At 42.2% G+C, this 17283-nt stretch overlaps 1 pseudogene; it reads right to left on the reverse strand.

Moving 5' to 3' along the window:
• Positions 1 to 8000: 8000 nt before the first annotated feature.
• Positions 8001 to 9034, reverse strand: LOC143656234 (polymerase delta-interacting protein 2 pseudogene; annotated as a pseudogene).
• Positions 9035 to 17283: the final 8249 nt, after the last annotated feature.

A 17283-nucleotide genomic window follows, 5' to 3' on the forward strand; every position in this document is an offset into this window, starting at 1 on the left:
CCTCACCCTGAACCTGGGGGAAGAGGACAGATGCCAGGTTTGCAGGCTCCCAGGAGAAACTGAGGCATTGGGGTACAGCAGCAGCAGCCCTAAGATCTTTGCCTCAGGAGCTCCTACTTAGCACCACCCACAACTCTTGATAAGCCTGGAGAAAAACAACAAAAGAAAATACAAGTGATGCCTGACAAAGAAAGGATCCATTCACCTTGAAGTGGAATCATATATTTTTAAATATGTTACTTTATTTTTCCCAATTACTAAATTCCGATTTGTTTCTAAATCTTGAGAACTATTGAAAATTACAACACAAGAAAATTAAATTATGCACAATTCTACTATCCAACATTTTGGTTATTCACATCTACACACTCATTTACTTTTCTTTTTTCCAAATTGGAACCATACTATTTTATGACCTCCACTTTTCATAACTCAATCCTTAAATATCTTTCCCTGTCATAAAAGAGTCTTCTAAAACAGCATTTTAATGACCACAAAATATTCCATTCTATGGCTTTAAAGTAATTGATTGAATCCCTTATTGTTGACTGCTTAGTTTTTCCCACCCTAAACAATACAACTTTGGGCCTCCTAACTTGTAAATCTTTGCATGTAGACATATTCCCTGTAACTAATGTCTGTTGACCATTTGCTGTGAAAAGCTTTCCCCCTGTGGGCACAATAGATACAAGGGACAACCAGGAAGGAGCCTGCTTTCCACCTTGCTGGCATCATCAGTCCATTCTTGAAGGCAGTTGGGGGCAGAGGTGGGGAAGACAGACAAACCTGTGTTCAAATTCCAGCTCTGCCACTTAACAATTGATCCCATTAAGGAAGTATTTGGCTGCAAATAGCAATCACATAAAAAGCTGAAGGTAGCTTAAAAATAGAAGGGTTTATTGGTCTGGGGTATACAGCATGGGGCTAATGCAATGGCTCTTCAGGGACCCACATCCTTTCATTATTCTATCTTGCCACCCTTATCCTTATCCTCATTTCTTTCACTTAATGATTGCAACATCTCTTGGCCCCAAGTGTGCATTATAGGCAGGAAGAAGGAGGAAAGAGAAGAAGCTGCAGAGGTTGATTTCTGCTCATGCCTCATTGGCCAGAAAAATGTCCCATGACTGGAAATTACGTTTTACCTTGCATTCCAGCCTCTATTAGCACCTCTAATAGAGATAAAACGTAAGCCACAAATGTGCACCACATCTATTCTAATCGCCTTGTTCATAGAAGTAAAGAAACACAGGTGAAGTGAATTTTTTTCATACTAAGTCTGCAAAATCCTTTGTGTATTTTACACTTCCAGCACTTCTCAGTTTGGACTAGCCACATTTCAGGTGTACAGTAGCCACATGCAGCCAGCGCCTACTCTGTTGGACAGTGTGGCTCTATAATAAAAGCAAGCAAGGGAGAACATGAGTGAGAAATAAGGGTTGAGTCGGTCAGTCTAACCTGTCAAAACTATTGCTGATCGCTTAACCTTCCTGAGCCTGCTTCCTCATCTTTCAGTGGGGTTTACAGTCAGTGACAATAGCTCACTCGTTGTGGCTGATACAAGGATTGTAGTGGATAGACATGGAAAGCTGGTAGTAACCTGGTACACAATAACTGCTCTCGTTGTAATAAATGTTGCTATTCAGATTTCTGTTCTGGGGCATGGAAAATGAGGATAATGACTTAAAGGACATTTTGTCGACAAACAAAGAAAAGTTGGTGGGAAAATTTGAACACTGACTGGGAGTTGTTAAAGAATTATCTGGGTTTTTTTTTGGGTGTGGTAATAGTATTTTGTTTTGTGGGACTTTTAAAAGTGTCACCTTTTAGAGGTACATATTGAAGAATTATGGATAAAATGATAAGCTATGTGGACTTTGCTTCACTGTAATACTGGGAGGGAGGAAAGGTAGAGGGGCGGGGAGGCGAAACTAGATTGACTGTCAGCTGATTAATTGTTGAAACTGGGAATGCATTCCTTATAGTGTTCTCTTTACTTTTGTGTGTTTGATGTTTACCATAAATGAAAGTTTGGTTAAAAGAATATTATGTGGGTATTCAATACGTCTTGAGTTTCTCAGGTTCCAGGCTGCTATTTTGGAAATTTGTTGGGTCTGGTGATTGCCTGGTAGAATAAATGGTTCAGTTGGCCTCTTGTGTACCAAAAGTAGCTTCCATGCTGCCCAGTGCGATAATCATTATTGAAGAGAAGGAATGGTATAGTATTGCCAACAATTATTTTATTTCCCCCACTTAATATTTCAAAGGAAGAGACCCTTGTTTTATCTCAGCTCAAGTCATCCAAGCCTTGTGTTATTTGATGCCTGGCAGGGACATAGTTGAAAGTTATGAAGATGGTAATTAACCATTTAACTGCTTTGTTTGTGTGTTGTTCTTTCTCGTAGTAGATTTGAGTATGTAAGAGCTAATTACGGTAATTACTTCTATTAAACATTTAATTACTCAAAGGTGAGGAGTGTTTTTTTTATAAAAGCGTTATTGAAATATAATTCACCCTTTCTAAAGCGTGTAATTCTTGACTTAAAATACTCACAAATTCATGCCAACACCACCACCGCCATCTAATTCTAGAACATTCGAACCCCATATTTTGGCAGTCTTTCCCCACGCTCTGCTCCCCCAGGTCTCCGGGAACCACTAGTCTGCTTTCGGTCTCTATGGACTTGCCTATTCTGGAAATTTCATATAAATGGAACAGATACTATGTGGCCTTTTGTGACTGGCTTCTTTTACTCGGCATCATGTTTTCAAAGTTCATCCATGTTGTAGCATGCATCAGTGCTTCGTTCTTTCTTATGGCTGAAAGGAATGGATATATCACATTTTATTTATTCATTCATCAGTTGATGGACGTTTGTGAACTATTATGAATAAGGCTGCTGTGAACATTCATGTACAAATTATTTTGTGAGTATATGTTTTCAATTCTCTCAGATATTTATCTAGTAGTGGAACGACTGGGTCATGGTAACTCTGCTTAACTTTTTGAGGAACTGCCAAATTGTTTTCCACAATGGCTATGCCATTTTACATTCCCACCAACAATGCACAACGGTTATAATTTTTCCACATCCTTGCCAACACTTTCATTGGTTGCCTTTTTGATTATAGCCATTCTAGTGGATGTGAAGTGAAATCCCATTGTGGTTTTGAATTTGCATTACCCTGATGATTAAGGATGCTGAGCATATTTTTTCTGTTTAACTGGTCATTTGTAAATCTTTGGAGAAATGCTGGTTCAAATCCTTTGTCCATTTTCAATTGAGTTGTGTTTTTATTGTTGAGTTGTAAAAGGACTTTTTTTTATTAACTCGGAATAATCTCTGACATTGTGTTGAACATAACAGAACAGATAATAGAAGTTCTTTAAAATAGTCATCATACTGCACCTTGCCCACATTGCTAACCAACTAACCAGCACCCAAATAGTACTGGGATATGGCAGGTTTTCATAATGAATAGCTAGCACCAATAAACCTTCCCATTAAAGAAAACAAGCAGAGCAAGCCTGGAGGGGAGGGGGGAAGCATCATTTCTTTTTTTACCTCATTTTTTCTGAGCCCCTGCTAGCATCTGATTGGATGGTTGCTCTCCAGAAATGGTTCCTAACAGGAGAGATATGAATACAAGTTGACTAAAACTTCAGGTTCTGTCAGATCAAAGCAATTTGGGTAGTGGCCAAAGAGTGTATAAAGGACTTATAGAAGGGAGAGTAACTTTAAATGGGTGTTAGAAAGGGCTGGTGAAAGACATGGCATTAAAGCTCATTCAGTCATTCTCAAGTCTATCTGCAGGATATTCTGAGAATCCACACATTGATCCTCAAGTACTCATCCAATAAATATTATTTAATTGAATACAATTTGACACAGTTTAGGCCCAGGGGATAGTGCAGGGTGAAAAAATCAGACAAAGTCACTGCCTTACAGAGCCTACATTCTATGAGGGGAAGTAGAGGATAAAAAAGGAATAGATAAACTTTCATGTGGTTAGATGTGTTAAGAAGGAAGATAAAGCAGGATAAATGGACAGAATCATGAGGAGGTAGCCATTTTAATAGGTTGATCTCATAAGAGAATGTTTGAGTAGGATCCTATATCAAGTCGGGAATCAAAGTCATGAGAATATTTGGCAGAAGAACATTCCAAGCAGAAGGAAGAACAAGTACAAAATTCCTGAGACGTGTGTCAGGAACAGTTAGGAGACCAAAGTGGAAGGGCAAAGGTAGATAGGAGCCAAGGTCAAGGAGGTCATGGGAGCCGAGTCCTGTAGGGTCTGTCATCTACTGTGGGTCATAACCCTTTGGGCCACACATTGACAGTGTACTCAGGTATTCCATAACGTCTTGATTGGAGTCATCTTGCATTAATTCTGAGATGTTTGTTGGCATGTTTTATTCTCGTGGCAGAAAGAGGAGCTAGGAACAGAAGATCTGAGGTTCATTTGACTGAGGTTATGTTGTCTGTAGGCCATTCCAGTTGAGAACCTCTGTACTAATCGGAATGTAATTATCAGCAAAGTCCACACTTCTGAAGAAAATATGCACAGAGGTTTAGAAGGAAAAGAAGATTTGAGACTCAATACAAAATAATGGCCAAATCTGGCCTTAAGAAGGTTCAAGACCTCTCCTTTGTTTCTGTCCTGTCCACTATGCACAGGTTTCAGAAAAATTACTTTCTTTGTATTGGAGAGAGAGCCTGTCCAAATCTTCATGTCTTTTCTTAGAAGAGGTGGGCATGCTTAATTTGGAAATGAGAAGATGAGAGCAGGACCTTCAACTCACACTCTCATCAACCAGGGAAGGACTCCTGTGTTTCCTAGTGGCAAGAATGAAAAACAGTTGTGGGAGCTGCAGGAAGGAAGATGTTAGTCTAATATTTCAAAAAATTTCCTAACTTGTGTAGGCAATGAGTTCCCCATGAGTAAAGTATTCAAGTAAAAATTAAGTGGACACTTATCTGGGATTCAGTGCAGGGGATTCCTAACATTGCTTGGTAAGTTAAACCAGAAACCTTGGGAGCTATGATTCCGTAATTGTATTGTACTGTCCTTGAATATCAAGGTGAAAATCAAAGACCATTAGTGAATGGAACAATTTGAAGGTCATTTGCAGTGCACCCTGAGTCTTTTTCCTCGAGTTGCATGCTGTGAAGGGGGCTTTAATTAAGCTTTCCCCTCTGGGCACAGCCAGCTTGTTTTTGGTGAGTGCAATATGCCGTCCCAGAATATGTCAAACTTCATTTGAAAATATCAGACTGCTGTTTTTTCCCAGAGCCAATCTGCAGAGTAATGCGCTCAATAACTTTTGCTCTTTTTGCTCTCAAAGATAGGTCTCTTTTTGGAGTCAATAGCGCAATAAATGCGGAATCTGGTGCAAATTCCAATGGAAAGAAGAGACATTGTTATTTAAAGGCCAAATAACGGCTTAAAATTAGAGTTGTGAAGGCACTGAAAAACACCAGACTTCCCAGATGGCTTGGAGATAATTCACTTTGCACTCAGTCCACTTGAACGCTAAAAAAAAATACTTCTGACTCTGTTTCTCCTCAGATTGGAAGTTGGTGCCTGCTTTAAACATATGTGCTTCTCTCTTTAAATTTAGCTCTGAGTCATGTTGTATTACATTAGGAATTCAGCAGGCAGGCACTTGGAAAATGTACATCAATGCGTCTATTTTTAAATTATATAAAAATAAAAATATATATGTTTAAATATATTAGGCTGTATTTTTGCCCAATCTCAAAATGGTTGTTCTCCAGAACAGATAAGATAAAACAATAATAACGATGACGACACCATGATTCTGGGACGCTGCCCATTTCCAAGGATCCCAGAACAACTTGACAAATCTTGTAGCTCCTCGCCCCCAGCCCTGCAGAGTGAGGGCTTCTTACTGAAACCTCCACCTCCACGGGGGACCAGGCAGCTCCCTCAACAGCTGCACGGTGGCCTAATTAAGATGTTCCTTCCTCCGGGAATGTCAGGTCTCTGGGCAGAAGTCAGCAAGGGGCAGGGACAGAGAGACAGGGGCAGACAGTCTAGAGAGGAATCTTTAGCTCAGTGGCCGAGCTCACAGATGTTAGGGCCCAGACAGACTGTGCTGGGTCCTATTGTGGGCTCTGCCCTGTTTCTAATCCATGTGACCGTGGGACAATGATGGAACCTCACTGTGTCTCAGTTTCCTCATCTGTGAAATGGGTAGTGGTTCCCACTTTACAGGTTGTGCAGGATTACAATTTATTTGATTCATTTAGTCATTTACCTGGCATATACTTATCGGCATCTGCTGAACCAAAGGGATGAATGAAATGGACCCAATCCGCCATCCCAGCCCTCATCAAACATACAGTCTAGTAGGTAAAGAGGTCTGAATGAGTAATCACATTCATCATTTTTTTAAAATCAGAATTATGATGAAGACAACGAGGGAAAGTAAGGATATGGGAGAATTTGAAAAATGGGATCCATCCTGAGTTGAAGGCTCAGGAAAGCTTCAGCAAAGTGCAACAAGTGCAAATGGTCTAATGGTGCCTGGCTACATCGTAGGTGCTTGAGAGTCCAGGAAGTTCAATGCCTAAAAAATAGAATTTCCAGCAAAAAGAGCAGAGGAAATTGACAAAATAATACTTGACAATTTTCTAGAAATATAGGATACTTGTTCCTGTATTGAAAGAGTCATCAGGGTGCCCCGCACAGAAGCATATCAAGATATATCAAAAGCTGCCCAAAACTTGTCATACGCAAAAGACCAGGGTTCAGACACTGGACTTTTTAACAACATTGTTGGAAATTAGAAGATATGGCACAGAGCCTTCACAATCCCAAGGGAAAAATTTTTCCACCTGGAATTTATTGATAGTTTTATCAATCAAGGGTAATGATGGACTGAACCCATTATCCAAATAATGGCTCACCAAATTTTCCTCCCACACACACTTTCTAAGAAGCTACAAGGGATGTGCTCCATCAAAATGAGAGCAGTGATCAAGAAAGCAGAAGACAGAGTATCCAGGAAACGGGGGGATGAAATGCAGGAGGGAGGCTAAAGCATACAGAAGACCCCAGTTACAGGTGAGCATTGGGACCCACAGGTGTCCCAGTGGGACCCAGAATGTAGGGATCAAAGACAATCATGAAACCGATTCCCAGAGGACATTTGTTACGTTAACAAGAACTTCAGACTTATGATGCAGAGTTTGGAGATAAATTAGAGATAGCTACAAAAACTAGTAAAGTTTAAACCCCCCAAAAGTCACTAAACTCTGAGAAACAAAACTAGAAAAAATCATAATGATAATACAGTGGGCGGTCTGTGGCAAACAATATTTAAATAAATCATAAGATAGTAAACACTGAATATTGATTTAACTAGAGTGTATGATATTAGGACAATGAGTAGAGGAGAACTATAAGTGCATATGTGTGTAGGAATGTGTGTGCGTGTGCAGTGTAAGAGCTAAATCTTCCTTTCCTATAGTGGGAAGTTAATGAAATGATGACTAAAACTGAAAAATCAGATAGAACTAAGAGTTGAAGGTGGCTGCCTTTGGGGCAAAGGATTAGGGTCAGTGAGTGGGGCTATTTTTAATTATAAGCTTTTTCAATTTATTTGACTCTCTTTTTTTTTTTGCCTGGAGAGCACTGACTTTTTGCCCAATCCTCACATTCTAAACAACTTGCAAAATGGAGCCAGGAAACTCCTCCAGGTCCATGGCAGGTGAACACAGAAAGTTCCTGGTGGAAATAATTGCTGGAACACAGTGTAGGCAGGGCTTTCCAGGAAGCCAGGGTTGGAGGAGCCCTCCATGGGTCTTGTGGAAGAAACAGTTACATCCTTCCACCAGAAACACCATACACACACACACACGCATACACAAACAAACACACTATCAAATGGAGCAAACAATTAAGAAACCCATCAAGGCCCATGATGGGGGCAGAGAAGAGTTATGCAGCAATTGTGGAAGGAGAGCGCTCCTTCAGAGGGGCCGCACCTGGGAGCACAGGGCCTCAGGGAATGTTTTCTCATTTTTGTTGCTTTCCAGGGAAAAGAAGGGATCCAGACATCAAAGTGTCCACCAGGCCTCTCAAAGCAGAACGGGCCACACATGTGCCCACTGGAAGCTTGCGGGGAGCCGTGGCTGTGCTCTGGAGTGTGGGCTGCTCCTTGGAAAATGCTAGCTCCCTGCCCACCACCCTGCAACCTCAAGGTGCAGATCAGGCTGCCTATGCTCAAGTGGCAGTCCTGGAGCTGCACCATGGCACTGTCCAGGTTCTCTGTAGTGCCACCAGCAGACATGGGAATTCCGGGCTCTGTGCATTCCCGTGTGTCTTAGTTATTTCCTGTTGGATACAGGAGAGTTCCAGACAGGGGCAAATCTTTTCCTGCCAGGCCCCTAGTATCTCCTGCAAAAGGTCATACAGAAGAAATCTTTCAAAGAGCTTCTGTCGCCTCGGAACCCGATCATGGTGGTTGAGGGAGGATGCTTTCAGGCTGACATCGTCCAGGCCTGGAAGGGCATCGAGGCCCTGGCTATCACCCTGGGTGGCCAAAAAGGTAACAACTTCTGAGGTCTCTGAGATGTAAGTGGGCAGTCTCAGACATCAATCAGCTCCGGATAGTGTGAGTTTTGCCTTTCACCTCCTTAGAGCCGTGGCCTGCAGGATTCTCAACTTTTTCCAGAGCTGCAAAAGCCACATCCTGGTCATCCAATCTGGGCTGCCAAGGAAATAAGACGATGCCTCAGTATCCAAAAACCCTATAAAGGAAAAGCTGTCCAGTCTCAAATTTTCCATTCTGTTTTGGCACTTCAAACACACCGACTGTATCCAAAATTTTGTCCTCTGCTCGGTTTTGGGATGAGACATTCTTCTGCACCAGTGCGGTCGCCAGTGGCAAGGCTCTGGCTCCACCTGCCACCCTGAGTGACCTCAGTCCAGAGTCCCTTGTCAGCAACCAGGTCCATTAGCAGCTGCTCACGGTCAGGTCCCTCTGGGCCACACAGCCTGCCATATCCCATCGAGCGTCCATTGAGACGCTGACACAGGATCAGATCCACACCTGAGTGGTATTCTGCTCCCACCCCACCTATTCAGCTTTTTACAGGAAGTACATGTATTACTTTACCTTTTTTTTTTTTAAGGGGGAGAAAGGAAGAATGTTGATGCTCACTGAAAAAGGAAGTAGTTGGTGGATTCTGGGAAGAGGTGGCCCCTCTTGCATTTCCGGATTTTCTCTGACTTCAGCTTCATTAAATCACAGGAGGGAGATGATCTCAGCAAAGGACATCAAACCTGTGGGAGGTCCGGCCAGGCCAGGCAGCCCTCTGCCCTCCCCAGTGATCACAGTGGCTGCTGCAGGGGAAGCGGGCACCTGTCACTGTTCAGAGTCCTCCCAGCAGGCCTGGCCACCCCAGTGGAGGAGTCAATTCAGGAGAAACAAAGCTGCCTGGGTTGGACCTGGACAGGGAAGGTAGGGAGGGAGAGCTGGAAGGAGATGGAGTGGGGGTGGAGGACCCTTTCTTGCATACAGAGCTGATTGCATTCCAGCTTTCATGGAAGACGTGTGGTTGTTCCTGAACTCACCGTAAATGTGAATACAATTTGGCCTGCTCTAAACTGCAGCTGAAGACACTCTCTGTCCTCTATCGACCTTGGCTCTCTGATTCCTCTACAAAGAGAGGATCTCAAGGGCAGGCTGCAGGAACTGGCAGGGGAGCTTTAGGGGCTCAAGAAAATGCTGCCCTTCATCACAGTGGGGTCAATGATTCCCTTGAGAACAACTCCTGGAAACCCCCCCACACACACACATACTCACACATAAAGTTCATGTAGGGTCACTCCAGGGAGGTTTGGGTTCCTAGAGCCAGGAAAGATTTGAGCAAGACTCCAGACAGAACTTAGCTGTGCAGGTTCTAACACCTTGGATCTCAGCAGAGGCACAAAGAACAATCATGAAGAGCTTAAGGAACATAGCAGACGGTAATTTCTGGGATGGGCACAGGACAATGGCAGGTGACCCTTGTTGGTTTCTTCTAGCCCCCTTTCAAAACGCAATGGCTGTCTTCAAGTTATACAGGGCTCTCACAAGTAAAACACATTTGAGATGTACTATCAAAACATCTGAGTCCCATATTAAAAAGGCCCAATATCCTTAAAACCAATCTAAAATTCTTGAATCCAAGAAGACAAATCCAAGAAATCAAGAAATAGTTAGTAGAATTGGGTCCCTTCAGGTCCAATATCCCAAAGCTCTTCCCCATGTCTATGGAAATAAAAGCAAAGATGCCTTATGTGAAAATCAGAAACCACATGGCTGGTTCATGATGAAAAGATGGAGCCTATCTCATAAACCTTTCTGGATAGACTGGCTGGAGATGGGAAGGGAGGAGCAAAGACGAACAAAAATGTGTATTTTCACCAAGACATTGCAGACAGGTGCTAGGAATATTCAAGTCCTCAGGAGCTCAAGATGCTTGCCCAAAGCTTCCCCAAGTGTGTTCTAAGAAATTCTAATCCACTGTGATGCTTCCTGAAAAAGAGAGTGCAACTGTCAAAAGGTATAAGAAGCCCTCTTTGGGATATTTATAATGAATATGAAGGTTTGGGGCATCCATGCATTTTTTTCTTTGTTTAATTCAGCATTTTCCAAACTCATCTCACCCTGGATTCTCCACGCCAACCCCCCCACCCGCCATGTGTCATGTCTATTACCATCCAGCAAAGCTAATTAGTTACACAGCCCATGAGTTTCGTTTGTGGAGAATTTTAGAACTAAGAATTCCTTAGAACACACTTGGGGAAGCTTTGGGCAAGCATCTTGAGCTCCTGAGGACTTGAATATTCCTAGCACCTGTCTGCAATGTCTTGGTGAAAATACACATTTTTGTTCGTCTTTGCTCCTCCCTTCCCATCTCCAGCCAGTCTATCCAGAAAGGTTTATGAGATAGGCTCCATCTTTTCATCATGAACCAGCCATGTGGTTTCTGATTTTCACATAAGGCATCTTTGCTTTTATTTCCATAGACATGGGGAAGAGCTTTGGGATATTGGACCTGAAGGGACCCAATTCTACTAACTATTTCTTGATTTCTTGGATTTGTCTTCAACCCTCCCCAGGAAAATTATCATAAGAATTTTTAGACTATACCATTCAGAGAATCAGAATTGTTTACTTCCATGTCTTACTTACCAAGAGTCAAGACGTGCATATTTTTTGCCTTATATGACTTATGTATCTAGGAAGAAGAGCCCTAATGGAACAGTTTCATAAAGGGTTGCCTTAAAGATTTTAAAAGGCAGAATACCATAGGTCCATTTGTAACAGAGGGTTTTCAGGCGGTATTGGTCTCTTAAGGGGATAAAAAGTGGCAGGGGACAAAGGCAATCACATGAGTTTACTTTCACCCATGCTCTCTAAGGCCATTGACTTTGTATGTCTAAGCCTGGTGAGCTATTAACCCCATCTTTCTTCATTTATTCATCCATCTGCCCAACATATATTTAATTAAGCCCCAACTCTGAGTCAGGCACTGAGCTAGGTCCTTGGGTACAATGGATACGGTGGTGAACCAGACAGATGTTGTCTCCATTCTGGTGTAGCTGACAATCCAACTTCACAATTGATCTCAAATGACTACTTCCTTCAGGGATGCCATGTGCGGTTGTGCAGGGTCTTTACTACACAAAAGCTCCAGGCCCGGAGGGCAAGTGGGAGCTGAAATCCATTCTGCAGTTCATTTGCCAATTTAATTCAACAACATGGCTTGGACCTGCATGTGCCTGGAGGGGCACATTTTCTAACCTGCCGGGAGATGCTGCAGTGTGGGCTAGCAGTGGTTCTGACTTCCTGAAAGGCTACGTAAGTTGTGGTAACTTTATTGGTTTAGTTTAACCTGTGAGTATCCTCGTGCCAGTGATTTCTGGGTTTATTAGGATCTCTGCACCCCAAGATAGAACTGAGCAGTTGTTAGACACATATAGAAAAACAGTAGGTCAGCAATAGCTCATCCGAGCATCTCAAGAGAAAGGGAAAAATGGAATTTGACCATTTACATTATATAACTGCTGTCAATTGTTTCCTAGAAACAAGGCCCGTGTACTCTAGCCCTTCTCTGTGGCACCAGGGCATGCAATCTTAGCCACCCAGCTTTGTAACTAAAATCCCCCTTCCTCTTGTACACCATCCCCGGCTCACACACTGGTTGTGTAATCCTTCCTGAATAGCATGCAAGGGGACCATAGGGCACATCAACAGTGCATAAAGATGACCTGGCAACCTTTACAATTTGAATATTTTCTCACTCGGGGTGGGGTAAATTGTCTTTGAAAGCTGTATTGTAACATTTGAGAAGCTCTTTTGAGAACAGCGGAGAAATATCATGAATCATTGTGATGTCTAAGGTATTTTCTATGTTTGAGAGTGAAATTGTTTTTGTACGTGAGTTGCCCGGCTCACTGCTTCTCAAATTTTAATGTGCAAATGAATCACCTCGATATCTTATTAAAATGCAGCAGGTGTCTTTCTAACAAGTGCCCACGTGATGCCAATGCTGTTGGTGCCCAGGCCGCACTTGGAGTTCCCAGGTCTTAGTACACATGCTTTGAAATCAGAGATACCTGAGTTAGAATCCTTTTTCTGCCCTTTACTTGCTGTGTGACCTTGAGTAACTTGTTCACCTTTTCTGAGCTTTAGCTTTTCCTCTGTAAAACAGGGGGAGGAATACCCACTTCTTAACATTCTTGTCACAATTCAGTGAGATAATGCATGCCACAGTGGCATAACTTCTGGCACATTGGAGGCCCTAATCAGTGGTGGGCATTATTATTTTACCTGTCCTTTTAAAACAGAAATATCAGGAAAAGGGAGAAAACGTAGTTAAACAAAACTTTAGTGATAGCGTAACTATACTTGTTCTTTGTCACAGAGTCTACACCACAGGGATTTAGTTCCAATCCACACAAAGCCTATTACAGGACCAGGCACATAGTACGTGCTCAGTAAATAGTTGCTGAATGAATGGCTAACACATCTCCATCAGTAATAGTAGCTTACTGCTATAGCTGGCAGTGGGAGCCCACTTTTCCCTAAGGCTGCAAAAGTAGAATCTGTGGGAAGTGAGGAAAGAAAGTAGACCAAAAAAGCTCTGAGACTCTGATAACACCCCCAAGATGGCATTCCTTCTCCCTGTTTGAGAATCAGCCATCCAAAGGAATCTCCAGAAATCTTAATTTCATTTTCTCGAAAATAATACATTGTTCAGTTCTCTTGTTTCATGTGAGCCCCCAGAGAGGAAAAGAACTTCAAGGGCAGCCAGAGAACCATCATCTGCTGTGCTGGGAAGAAGAGCCACCCACCCTGGGTCTCCTTAATCTCACTGGCGTTCTTTCTAGGGTTGGCAGCTCTTTGGCTAAGGACTCACGCATCACCAACTTTGCAACCTGCTCCCACTGTCATATCTCACAGCCGCTCAGCCCCTGCTCAGCCAGCGAGGTCTTGGCATCCTTGTGCCTAGAAGCTTCCAAGTCTTTGCCCCACTCTCCAAGACAAACTGAGCCATCTCAGGCTTGCCTTTCATTTTCTTTCTCTGTGGTTATAATTGTGTTGACAGTCAGGAGAAACCAAATGTTTCGCTACTTCGTTTAGAATTGTGTGGCCCATGAGGTTCCTTTTCATTTTGTTGTTTTCACCATGACTGCAATGAGCACAGTTGTCAAGAGAAAAGGCTCAAAACATTTTGGGAAAATAGCAAACTTAGCATCCCAGCAATGTGTTGCCATTAGACTAATGAATCAATCAGGCAGCCAAGCCACAGTTAGTGCCTGCCCAGAATGTGCCTAGCTCTGTGCAGGTTGCCAGTGCCGGGCCTGTCTGGGGCCACCCAGGGGGAGTGAAGCCCAAACCCATGTGGAAGCTGTGAAGAAGGGCGGGTAGGCAGCCAAGGCAGAGCACCACTGAATGCCAGTTGACTAATAAATTACCAAAAACCAGAGTTAAGAGCTGAGCACTAGAAATTAAAAAGACAGCACAGGTTGGCAAGAGAAGCAACACAAGATCTCCCCAAATCTACCAAATCACATCTCTCTCCAGTTTGACAAGGTTTGGATTTGTTTTATTTGTCATCTTAAATGGATACTTATTTCTGATCCCAAAAGTTATATTGACATATTACAGACGATTTAGAAAATACAGAAGTGCATGAAAAAGAAAATTAAAATTGCCCACTATTCTACTTTTTGCTGTATATTCTACTTGGGATTATAATATAATAATAATTATAATAATATCCTATTAATGCATATTTACATCTATACTAGCTGGCCTAGCTTGTGTGGTTCAGAAGACCTTTGAACAATTGCTAAATAAATCCATGCCTCCTACTCTTTTTCCATAGAGCACACTACCTGAAGTTGCCCACATGAGAAGCATCCCAATTACATATCAATAGCTACCGTTCTGTGCATCATACTCATGACCTTTAAGGCTCGAATTAGAATTGAATCTTTGTTTCCTGTGTCCACAGTATCTTAGTACATGTGGCATACCATACAGTCAGTCGTCAAGTCCTGACGACTTGTTCCACCATCAAAATCTATCTCAAATCCAACCACCTATTGTCACCTCCTCTGACACTGCCCTGGTTTGTGTCATCATCTGTCATCAGGACTACAACTAAAGCTTCCTCTTTGGTTTCCTCTCTTCCACTCTTGCTCCTTATGGTTCACTCTTTCCACAGAAGCAAAAGGGATCTTTTAAAACTGTAAATCAGGTTATGTCACTATTCTGTTTAGTGCTGTCCTGTGGCTTCCCAAGGCATTTAGAATAAAATCTAAACTCTGTCCCCCACCCCACAGGGCCTAACCCACCTCTCCCCACCTCGTCTCTTGCCACTCTCCCCCTTGCTCACTCCAGTGCAGCCCTGCTGTCCTGCTTGCTATTCTTGAATGTGCCAAGCTCATGCCCACTTCAGGGCCTTTATATTTGCTGAGCCTTCTCCCAGGAATGATTTTCCATAGATCTTTGTATAGCTGAAGTCTTTTCTCCACAGAGGCATTCTCTAGCCATTACCTTATCTAAAAAAAGCTCACTCCCCAAACCTGTTTTATTTTATTTTAAACAAAGGGAGTTATTATGAATTTATTATTGAAGCATACAATCATGCTCAGACTTCCAAAATATCAGAATTGTAAAATTTTGGAAACTATATTTTACAGGCATGTAATTGTCATCATGTCAAAGCTGAGAATTCAGGATTCCAGGGACCACACAGTCTAATGCCATACCATATGGAGAAACTGGGCCAAGTGGGGTTAGATGACTTGTCAGAGGTCCAACAGTAAAGGGCAGAGTCAGGATTAAAAACCCAGGTTTCGGACGGGCCATGGTGGCTCAGTGGCAGAGTTCTCACCTGCCATGCTGGACACCTGAGTTTCATTCCTGGTGCCTGCCCATGCAAAAACAAAAACAAAAAAACCCAGGTCTCTACTGTTAATAGTACAAATCTAAGAATATCCTTTCATTAATTATAACAAACATATGACTAATGCAAGGTATTAATAATAGGGTGTTAAATGGGGGAAAATGCACCTAATGTAAACGGAGAATGATAGTTAATACTACTATTTTAATAATCTTTCATTAATTATAACAAAGGTAACTATTATTAAATAAAAGCACAATTACAAAAAAGTGCTATCATCAACTATCACAAATGTTCCACACCAATGCAAGGTTTTGGTGGTAGAGGGATGTATGAAAATCCTATATTTTATGCAAGATTGTCTGTAAACCCATGACTTCTCTACTTAAAAAAAAAAATTAATAATAAAAAAAAAGATTAAAAAAAACCCCAGGTCTCCCAACATTGCAGCAGTGCTATGCCACTATACCAGTGGTTTTCAAACTGGCCTCCCCAAGGCACCCACATTCCTCAGAAGTTTGAAGGTTGTGCTGCAAAGATACTAGGAGTAAGGAGGGCGTGGTCAGAGGGGAGATTCTCAGGCCCTCTTCAACCAAAGCAGTTCTGCTTTTTTAGCATTTGTATTAAGACCTGAGTAATTGTCAGTTTAAAAAGGGATTCCTTCCCCACTCCAAAGTTTAAAAAACCTTTATCCTGTACAGAATGCTCAATAATAACCATGAGAAGCAAGAAACAAACAAATCAATGAAAACTTCTTAAGCAAAACCCCATACACAAAACATAGTGGTAATGCAAATGAGATATCTGGAAATATCGTTCAGCAAAACTCAGGGTAATAGGAACATTCTAACTAGGGAGTGGTGGAGGATTAAATATGAAAGGACAAGAATGGCCTACAACAAAATACAGTCTAGAAATCTGCATCTAAATTCCCTTCTGAATTTAAGCCCGGTAATTTCAGATCTTGGGCACAGAGAGAAAGAGGAAAGCCATCCTAAAATATTCTTATGTTCTTCTGGTATCGTAGCAGTAGTCACATCTATTTACAAAGAAAGCACACACTCCTGAAAACCCATAGTTGATAATGGCATGCCTGAAGGATTGACTACTAATTCTGATTAAGACCTTCCGCTAAAAATAAAAGTTCTCCGTTGATTTTCTTGTTGCATTCCCTAAAATGCATATTTCCCATCTGGTGAAGCAACACCCCCCTCCCCCCCCAGTTTAAAAAAAAAAGTAGCCAAATGTAGATTCATAAAGTAGCAATCAACAGGAATAAATGATTTAGCTACTAGCTGCAAAAATATATTTGTCCAGTTCTGCAATGTCAATTTTTAAAAAGTTATAGTATCTTCATTGATAAACCGCTTCCATTCCAGAGCAATTTGCAGGAAGGAAAAAAGGGAGCCAGAGGGGGGCAGTCTTCTTTCCCTAACTTTCACTTTGTGCCCTGTTCCCAACAGAATACTCTTCAATAGGCTGATTAGAAAGCCATCTAAAATAAGTGTGTATGTGGTGGCTTGGGGTCATGTACCCCAGAGAAACATGTTCTTAATCTTAATCCATTCCAGCAAATTCCACAGGGCCTTTTGATGAGGTGACTTCACTTAAGGTGAGGCTAACTGATCAGGATGGGTCTTACTCCTGTTGCTAGAGTCCTTTACAAGCAGAATGAAATTCAGACACAGAGAGAGAAAGCCACGGGAAGAAGCCAGAAGTCAGCAGGACCCGGAGAATCCAGGAGACGTTGCCATGTGCGTTGCCATGTGACAGAGAAGCCAAGGACCCCGGAGCTCCAGCAGCCAAACCCCAAACGCCACAGTCTTCGGGCAGAAAACATCAC

The sequence above is a fragment of the Tamandua tetradactyla genome, chromosome 2 (assembly GCF_023851605.1).
Source record: "Tamandua tetradactyla isolate mTamTet1 chromosome 2, mTamTet1.pri, whole genome shotgun sequence".
NCBI lineage: Eukaryota > Metazoa > Chordata > Mammalia > Pilosa > Myrmecophagidae > Tamandua > Tamandua tetradactyla.